General features: G+C 34.9%; 1 long non-coding RNA gene across 1 annotated transcript; it reads left to right on the top strand.

Moving 5' to 3' along the window:
• Nucleotides 1–1,276: 1,276 nt before the first annotated feature.
• Nucleotides 1,277–2,979, top strand: LOC110797084 (uncharacterized). The gene is made up of 4 exons (XR_008924549.1): nucleotides 1,277–1,378; nucleotides 1,743–1,842; nucleotides 1,953–2,253; nucleotides 2,888–2,979. It is a non-coding gene; the product is annotated as an uncharacterized lncRNA (long non-coding RNA).
• The last annotated feature ends 7,432 nt before the right edge of the window (nucleotides 2,980–10,411 follow it).

Here is a 10,411-nt window from a genome sequence, read left to right as displayed (position 1 = left end):
CCACGGCAGTCGCCCACAGCACGGCCGCTGCCCAAGGCAGTCTCCCACAGCACAGCCGCCGCCGCCCACTCCGCCTCCATTGTTCATTGTCCTCTCTCCTCTCTTAGGTATTGAATTTTAATTTTGATATTTATTGAATTTTAATTGTGCATTTTAATTTTAATTGTAGACATTATGATTGAATTTTAATTATGCATTTTAATTGAATTATAATTGTTGATATTATTTTTGTCTCAGATTTTTAATATTGATTGATTTTGGCTTTCTGGGGTTTTATAAGTTTTTGTTAGTTTTGATTGATTTTTTTTTTTTTTGTCTAAAGTGGGTTTTGATTTTTTTGAATTGGGTTTGTTAATTTGTTTATGCTGTAGAATAATTAGTTCTTTTTTACTTTTATTTGGTGCAAGTTTTGTGAACTTTTGGCTGGATTAGCTCTTATTTGCCCTAATTTTAGTTAATTTGATTAATTTATGGTATAAATTTAGCTTATTGTTGGCGTGATTACATGTTTTGGAATCATTAATAAGGTTAGCTGGGGAATATTATGCTAGATCATTATAGTTTCGTCCACTTGATGTCGATTTCCAAGGATAGGGAGGGGTTTTATAATTCATACTTGGTTGAATTTTTAATTTGGTTGGTTTGTGTTAGATGTTTGATATGTTTTTTTAATGCAAGCCTTGCCTATAATATATAGAAACCAACGATTCTAGGAGCTGTAGAATGCAATATTTTTGGGAGATGCAATAGCTATCTTCATTAGCATTGTTAGAAAGATATAAAGAAAATATGTGGGGCATTGTTAACTTTGGAGTTTTAATGGGAAAATTCGAATAATTCTTTTCATTGGATGAAATGCTTTCCCTTGTGAGTGGAGAATAAAGTAAATCAACCTTACAAATTATTGATTTATCCAGTCGAACAATGCCCATTCTGAGATGAAAATTGAATCTTTTATGCAGCCTGTATGATCAGATATTCAAGCCCGGCAAGTTAGTAGCAAACGCTGATTTCCATTTGTTCAAGGCTGGAGTTGAACCTAAATGGGAGGATCCTGAGTGTGCACATGGAGGCAAGTGGACTGTTTCTGCTAGCAGAAAGACGAATCTTGAGGCAATGTGGCTTGAAACTGTAATTTTGTAACATTTTGACCGAAGCATACCCCCCAATAAACTTGTTTTTTCCGTACAGTCTAACTTCCAACCACGTGGCTTAAGTGCTTAACTATTTGTTGAAATTTTTCTTTTGAGCAGTTGATGGCTCTAACTAGGGAGCAGTTCGATGAAGCTGATAGATATGTGGTGTGGTTGCTAGTGCGCGTTCAAGGGGAGACAAACTTTCACTGTGGACAAGAAATGCTGCGAATGAGGCTGTGCAGGTTTATTTTTTCTTTTTCTTTTGGCATAACTTGTTCTCTAAATTATAAACATCGTAGGCCATAGGCAAATATCTAGGCTTTTGTCTTCTGCTTGTTGTTCGACAAGTTCATGCTTTTCATTATACTTTGTTGCCTGTGCTTACCGTGCAATGTTCTTATGCTGGACATGAGGTTTTCGTGTTTTGGACTTTGGGCACAGGGACACCAGATTGGTGGATTTGAAAGTGTATTCTGTAGAATTTGGATGGGTAGACTTTGTTGTCCATTACTATATGATTTTTTGAAATGTCGCACAATAATTTTCATGGTAATGAATTTTTATTTTTGTTTTTGTCTTTTGAATTATGTGTATATTCTTTTGCAGCCAAATGATATTATAGCAGCTGAATCTGAGGGAGCTATGGCAATAGGAGTTTGCACTGGTGTTTTCGGAAAGGAAGAGCTGGAGCAAGTCAGCAATGGAGGTGCGGTTACGATAGCATGGATGAAACTATTTGTAAATTAATTCGATCAAGTTTACACTTGTAACCATGACAGAGTTAATCACATTAATTCACATTCTGCTTTTTACAAGGTTGCATATTTGCTGATCAAGTTCGTGATTCTGAGATGATCAAGTTCGTGATCATGTCAGTGTTATGCTGCTGAGGAAGCTGGTGAGGAAAAATGGTTTGTCGACGTGCCGTTGTTATTGGTCCAAGTTCAATCTGCTTGAGAAAGTGACAACCAGAGAATGCAGGCCAAGAATGTTCAAATTGGGCGAAGCTGTTTTCTTCATTTGTAGGGTTATTGCAGCTGCCGTTTTCTTGAATACTGTAGGAAGTATGCCCTGCCGAAGTTTGATCATTCTCAGCTTCTTCTTCCCATCTTTTATCGTAAGGATTTACAGCTTGATCTTTCTCTACCATGCACCTTAAATTGTTCATTACTTGATTAGCTAACTCTTTGAGTAATTAAGAAGAGAAGTTCAGAACATTTGTAAATTCATTTTGTTCCCTTTGATCTTAAAATGGAAGAACGAGTTCTTTTGCTGGCCTCTATGAAATTAATAGTCACATTTATATTCGAGCCATGGAAGATGTTTTATGCATTTTGTACTATTCTGAAAATAGTGAATATTTTTCTTGCTGCAAAGGAGGCATGGCCAGTCGGCCATAGTTGCAAACAAGATTAGAACACAGATTTTTTATATAGGATTCCTAGAGACCACACTAGTGACTGTAATCACACATAAAATTGTAGAATCATACTCAATTTTTTTTTGGTAAAAGTAGAGCATTATTCTGAACTTTTCTTCTTGAGTTAGGTGTAGAATTTTATGGCTCAATTCAACATGGTTATGATCAATTTTATTGTTTCTTCTGCCTATAATGTACACAGTGAGTTTTATTCTTGTTTCTTTGTTCATGTTTCCTCACCTTCTAGCTTTCCAACCCCCCTGGATTTCTTAAGAATGGTTATTTCTCGTTGTGTTTCTAATAAATTTCTGGTCTTGCTATTTATGTGCAGCAATTCTGGAAGCAGCAGTTCTGGGAGCAGCAGTTCTGACAGCAGCAGGTGTGATCTGTTCATTTTAGTTGTTATTCTGTTCTATTTCGTTTATGTTCTGTTCTGTGTTGTTCTGTGCATCCTATGTTGTTCATTCTGTTCTGTTCGTGCATTATGATACCGAGGCTGATTTGCGTTAGTTTGAGCACCTAATAGATCACGGTCTGACTAATAAATTCAAAGCTACCTTACAGATGGTCTCAAATCCTATATTTATGAAAGTAAATTCGCAGAATATTGATGCAATATCTGGTGGCTAGCTCACAGCAGCTGCTCATGACTTTCAATTTTGATATTAACAAAGAGTTATATAACCTTTTCCTAAAACAACTCGAGCGAGTAGTCATAGGTAGAATGAACATCTTCAAACCAAGGTGTGAGCCTAGATTTACAAATCTGATTACGATAGCATGGATGAAACTATTTTCCTGTCATGCTTTAAATGTGAAATAATAGATTGTAAAGAGCCTTAGAACAACCCAATTAGCCTTAAATGTGAAATAATAGATTGTAAAGAGCCTTATAAAGTTGTAAATATGCATATTAAATGTGTAATATGTTTGAAAACATCCCTTAGGTTCTTTAGTTCAAAGTTGGGTTCGAAAACGCCATTTTTGCCCAAACATGACCTAGAACGACCCAATTAGCCTTAAATGTGAAATAATAGATTGTAAAGAGCCATAGAAAGTTATAAATATGCATATTAAATGTGTAATAAGTTTAAAAACATTCCTTAGGTTCTTTAGTTCAAAGTTGGGTTCGAAAACGCCATTTTTGCCCAAATATGACCTAGAACGAGCCAATTAGCCTTAAATGTGAAATAATAGATTGTAAAGAGCCTTAGAAAGTTATAAATATGCATATTAAAAGTGTAATAAGTTTGAAAACATTGTTTAGGTTCTTTAGTTCAAAGTTGGGTTCGAAAACGCCATTTTTGCCCAAATAGGACCTAGAACGACCCAATTAGCCTTAAATGTGAAATAATAGATTGTAAAGAGCCTTAGAAAGTTGTAAATATGCATATTAAATGTGTAATAAGTTTGAAAACATTCCTTAGGTTCTTTAGTTCAAAGTTGGGTTCGAAAACGCCATTTTTGCCCAAATATGACCTAGAACGACCCAATTAGCCTTAAATGTGAAATAATAGATTGTAAAGAGCCTTAGAAAGTTATAAATATGCATATTAAACGTGTAATAAGATTGAAAACATTCCTTAGGTTCTTTAGTTCAAAGTTGGGTTTGAAAACGCCATTTTTGCCCAAATATGACCTAGAACGACCCAATTTGCCTTAAATGTGAAATAATAGACTGTAAAGAGCCATAGAAAGTTATAAATATTCATATTAAATGTGTAATAAGTTTGAAAAAATTCCTTAGGTTCTTTAGTTCAAAGTTGGGTTTCAAAACGCCATTTTTGCCCAAATATGACCTATAACGAGCCAATTAGCCTTAAATGTGAAATAATAGATTGTAAAGAGCCTTAGAAAGTTATAAATATGCATATTAAACTTGTAATCAGTTTGAAAACATTCCTTAGGTTCTTTAGTTCAATGTTGGGTTCGAAAACGCCATTTTTGCCCAAATATGTTCTAGAACGACCCAATTAGCCTTAAATGTGAAATAATAGATTGTAAAGAGCCTTAGAAAGTTGTAAATATGCATATTAAATGTGTAATTAGTTTGAAAACATTCCTTAGGTTCTTTAGTTCAAAGTTGGGTTCTAAAACGCCATTTTTGCCCAAATATGACCTAGAACGACCCAAGTAGCCTTAAATGTGAAATAATAGATTGTAAAGAGCCTTAGAAAGTTATAAATATTCATATTAAACGTGTAATAAGTTTGAAAACATTCCTTAGGCTCTTTAGTTCAAAGTTGGGTTCGAAAACGTCATTTTTGCCCAAATATTACCCAAGGAAGCAAGTAAAGTAGTGATTTATAATTGCACTTACATGTAAAATATTCTTTGCATTTACATGTGTAAACAAAGTATATATAATTGCATATTTTATCGAATGCGTAGTGCTTTTCGGAGTTACAAGAGACTAAGTGGACAATCTAAGGGAACTAAATTAACATGGATCCCAGCACAGGTATAATTAGTTTATTATTTACCTAAAAATCAAGTTTTTCAAAATTATAACATACAATTTGATAGAAATTTTACTTGTGTTATTTATTTTAATGCATGGTGTGCTCAACAACTGGGATCACTAGATTGTGGCTACTACGTCATGCGTTTTATGTACGACATAATAATAAATCATGGTAATAGTCAAGATCTTAACTACGGTATGTTCTCATAAACTACGTACTTTATATAATAAATTGAAGTACACAAAACTATTATATTGATCGATCGTTGATAATTGAATTATTTACACTTTTTTAGGATTTTCCAAGAACATTGCCTTATTCATCGGAGGAGATTAATGAGGTGAAAGATTTTTGGGCAGATTACTTTGTGCACAATGTCGAATATTAGCTTAATTTGTACTATGAACTTGATATCTAGCTAGCTACCTTTGTTGTAATAATTTTATGTTTGTAATTGTAACATGTTGGTTGATCTATTACGAATTTAATTGCCTTTTATTGGGAACGTTACGTTGTAAACTTTTGTGACAGGTATTATTTATAAAAGTATTCCCGGTATTGGCAAGCGTCTAATTTCAAAGACGATCATGTCGGAATTTCCAACTAAAATATCAAAAACAAATTTTAAAAAAAAACAAAAAATAAGTGATTTGCGTCGCACGTTAGCTTAATGTGCGACGCAAAAGACTTATTTTTCTGACGCCAAAAATGTCATTTGCGTCGCACATTACTTAATCTGCGACGCAAATGACTTAGTTTTTTGGCGCTCAAATAGTCATTTGCGTCGCACATTAAGCTAATGTGCGAGGAAAATGACTTTTCAACATGGTGCCTGAAAAGTCATTTGCGTCGCACATTTGCTTAATGTGTGACGCAAATGACGCACAAATGTGCGACGTAAATGACTTTTAGTCATTTGCGTCGTGAGCTTTTGCTACGCACAATGTGCGACGCAAATGCACTTAAATGTGCGATGAAAATGAGCCTTTTTCCACTAGTGGTATCACCTAATCAAAGATAAACCTAAAATCACTAGCTAAATAGCAAGAGAAGACAGGGTCGAATCCACAGGGAAACATCGTTCTTTCTACTATTAAACGACAAGTCTAGACTATTGGGAATAACAAAAAGGGTTGATTTGGTTGATTAATACTACGACAATAATAAAATACGAAAATATCAATATTAAAAGAATATAGGGCGACGGTTCACCACACTGCAGACTAGGGATTGACGACAGACAATAATAAACAATTAATGACCATAACTAGGAAAACATGCATCTCTCGAATCTTATGAATTCCTTAGGAAATTACAACTAGCATGCTCTCGCTATGTACTAAAAATAAATCCTATCTATAACCACAGATCATGAACATTAGATTTATACCTCTCGGCGCATAATCTAAGATTCAACAAATTCAAACAAAATAGTGCGACCGAACAGAATTGACGAACAAACAAAACAAGCTAAAGAAATTATAGTTAAAAATCAGAAATTTATACCTAATACAATCCCCAATCATACATTTATGGATCCCCTAAACCCTAGAAGTTAGACTACGTATACTCACTCATATTAATAATAAGCAAATAAAATAATATTATAGAAAACATGATTGAAGACAAATAATGAAATAAAGAACTAAACGAAATTGAATATTAAAGATAAGGAATGAATTAATACCTATTTGACGGACAAGGAAATAATTGAAAGATTAAAACTTGAATTGAAACTAAAATTAAGTGTTGACAAAGTGGTATGAGTAAAAACTAAGTTCAAGTTCTAGTACTAGGAAATAGAATACGGAAAATTGCGAGAGAGTTTACTACCAAAAGCTAATTTAATATATATAGCCTCCCCCCTAAACCTACGGAGAGAAACAAACAAAAGGAATACGGGTTGGGGCCGAAAACCTGGGTTTGTGAAAACCGGCCGGTTTTCGGTCCTTCCCAGCATAGAAAACCTACAGGTAGCAAAAACCTGGCATCCAGGTTTGTGAAAACCTGCCGGTTTCGCGCCTAAAATTAAAATCCTCATTTTCTCAAAACCTGCCGGTTTTCAGAACCCGACCGGTTTTCGGTGCAAAACTACACAAAATCTCTATCTTCAAAACGTCATAACTCCTTCGTTATTTATCGGAATTAGGCAAATGACCACACGTTGGAAAGATCTTGAAATTTAGAATCCAACCCAATTAAAATCACTGCATTTGGAGTTTTATAACTTGAGTTATGATCAAAAGAGTGGATAAGAGTCGATTTTCTACTTCTTTCACTATTCGCTTTGCTTGTTAACTCTTCCAACTCAATGTTTGTGCTCTCGAAAGTACATAATCTCTTGTATTGATTCAAATGAGTAGGAAATGCACAAAAATATGCTAATTTCTACAATGATGAACCTAAAACTACAACCACGCTAAAAGGAGCACATTAGTATTAAAAATCGCTCCGAAGAGCTCATTTGAGATCAAAAAGTACTAAAGGACGGGGGTAAAAACACTATAAAATATGAGCATATCATGCATACAGACAAGAGATCTTGAAACCTGAGCAATAAATGAAAGGTTTAGCGCATAAATGTTAGTGTCTAAAGACTAGAACTAACACATTAGTGGAGCGAGGTATTCAACAACCAATAAAGTATCCGAAGATTGAACTCTTCTACTATTGAAGAAACCCAACACCACACGCTTCACCTTTAGAAGCTTGAAAAATTCCACGACCACATGAAACGTCATACGAGGCAAAACATTCCCTTGGATTCTAGTGAGTATTCAAGGAACTATGTCCTTCACCCAAGGTGCATTAGTCCAATACCAAGGTTCAGATTAATTACGAACAATTAATTCAGTGAGATCAAGTGATCGGAATAGCTAGCTGGAGCAATGCTTTCGATCAGTGAGTTCTAATCTATATTAGGCTCACAGCTTACTCTTGACTGAACCTATAAGGTCACACCATTGGCATGTAACAGATCACCGGATTAAATGCATCGGAAATTCATTTTATAGCTTTTCGGGAAATTAGTTCGGAAAACATAATTATACGACAAAACATTGGATCGTGAAATCGTATATCGTATTGCGTATATTCGTAAGCTAGGCGAGACGAATAAACATATCGTACGACATTGGATCGTCAAGTACGAAATGATAAATAAATTGTCGAAGAATAATTTAATCGCAATACGAAAGCAACGACCAACAAGCCGTAGCGCACAAGCGCAAGGTCCATGGGCGCAGCGTGCATGGCAATGCAGCGCTGGCCCAATGGCCTTGGCTCTGTAGCGCGCACGGACCAAAGGAGTAAGGAACAGCAGCGGCACGCGGCCCACGGCCCAGTTGTGCGCGCCTGCTGCTTCCTTGCGTGTGGGCTTGGCCGGCCAACTTGGTTGGCTTGCCCACCAAGTTGGTTGGTTTGCATATTATGACTACTAGGTTATTCTAATAACTTTAGTACACCTTTCCATAACACACAATACAGTTTATACATCAAACCCTAAGGAAGAGAGAGAAACCCTAATTTTCTCTTAGCCTCCATGGATGTGTTCTTCCCAAAAAGCACAAACTCTTGAATATTGTCTAAGCTACGATTATCAAGACGGATCTGAACGTGTCGGTTAACCAAATAGAGGAACGACAATTGTAGTTCTTTGTTCGTGTTCGTTGATAATAAACTCGTAAAAACACGCTTCAAATGTAAGTATGCTTAATCTGTGTTTTATACATGTTTCCTGGCTTTGGGGAAGTTCCGCACATGTTATATGTTTAACTATATTCCCCTACAATTGTATCATGAGCCTTATGTATTCAAATCATTTTTAGCATGATTTTTTGTTTTTGCATGTTGTCGAATTTTCTTATATTTTTCGGAAATTTTTCGAATGTTTCTGGATTATTGGATAGATCGCAGGTAAAAGTTTTGAATTCGAAAATTGTTGAAATTTCGATTTTTCTGACCCTAATCTGATTGAAAACAATTTTATAAGATCAAATCATGAGAACGGAATTGCAAAATCATGCCTCGAAGTATGTGTTTTTGGGCGTTTTTGTTAATTAACGAATTAAAATTAACAAATTCGGAAAGTTTTTCAATTAATTGGTCGATCTAAACTCCTCGGAATGGATTGAAAATTTTACCTAATGCTGATGGTTATATTTTAAAATTTTGGTAAAAATTTCGGCCATAAATTATAAGTATAAACCCTAATATCCCTTTTCCCAAATTCGTAAATATTAGATCGCTAATTGATTTTTTAAATAAATTAGATCTGGAAATTTGGTTAATTGAGAAAGGGAATATAATTTCATGTAAAGTGGAAGATTTTAAAAATTATTGGATTAAAATTTTGATTAGATTCGTTAATTTTAATCAACACTTAAACCAAATTGGTAAAAATCTGAAATTTAAATGTTTAGAACGATTTAGAGTTTTAGATTCGATTATCAAAACGTTCAAATTTTTTGTTGACATTGTTTGTTCGTTAAAATATGAATACATTTAGCCTAGATTTGATAAATTTAACAAAATCGAATTGTTGGTAAAAATTAATTAAATCGTAGAGTCATTATTTTTCGAAATAAAAATTGTTAATTTGTGAAAAATAACTAAATGCAAATATGTTCGTGAATAAAACAAGAAAATAAAGCTTGTTCAGAGATCAACAGTTGAAAAAAAAGCTGAGAGACTTTCTCCCCAAGTTTTCTCTCGGTGCATGTTAGCCTAACGTGCACTGCAACATGGCAGGAAAATCTTGCTCGAAATCTCACAGCAACAAGCATGGAAATGGCAAAGGAAAACCTCGAGGTCCATCATCTGATTCGCAAGCATTGAAAACGCGCAGTATTGAGGAGGTTTTGGGGGTTGAAGCCCTTGATTTTGGGGTTGTAAATGAAGTTCTTACGCCAAAATCTGGGTTGAAGCATCTTCAAGCTCGTTCAGAATTGCGTCACTCATTCAATGAGTTCTTGGAAGTGATTCATGGCTCAGCAAACCAGTTGAAGCAAGGTAATACTCGATCCAATATGGAGGTTGGTACGATTTTAATCCCTATTCTGCAGCAATTTGATGAGGTTGCGAATAATCATACTGTTGATTCGAATAATGTGAATGACACTATGAATACTGAGTATATTGATTTTGATAATGCTTTAAACCCTGTTGAAATTGAGGTTGATGACATTCAAGAGGAGATCGATTTCTGGAATTCAGCAGTAGTGTGTTACATTGTGGGAGCTAACCCTCCTATCAATGTTATGGAGGGTTTCATTAGAAGAATCTGGAAACAATTGAATGTTGATAAGGTAGTGATGGTGAGAAAAAGGGGTGTTTATAGTGAGATTCCTTACTATGGATTCAAGGGATAAGGTGTTGACAGGCCATTACTT

Source organism: Spinacia oleracea, chromosome 6, assembly GCF_020520425.1.
Source record: "Spinacia oleracea cultivar Varoflay chromosome 6, BTI_SOV_V1, whole genome shotgun sequence".
In the NCBI taxonomy this organism is placed as follows: Eukaryota; Viridiplantae; Streptophyta; class Magnoliopsida; order Caryophyllales; family Amaranthaceae; genus Spinacia; species Spinacia oleracea.
This window is presented reverse-complemented; position numbering and strand designations above follow the sequence as displayed.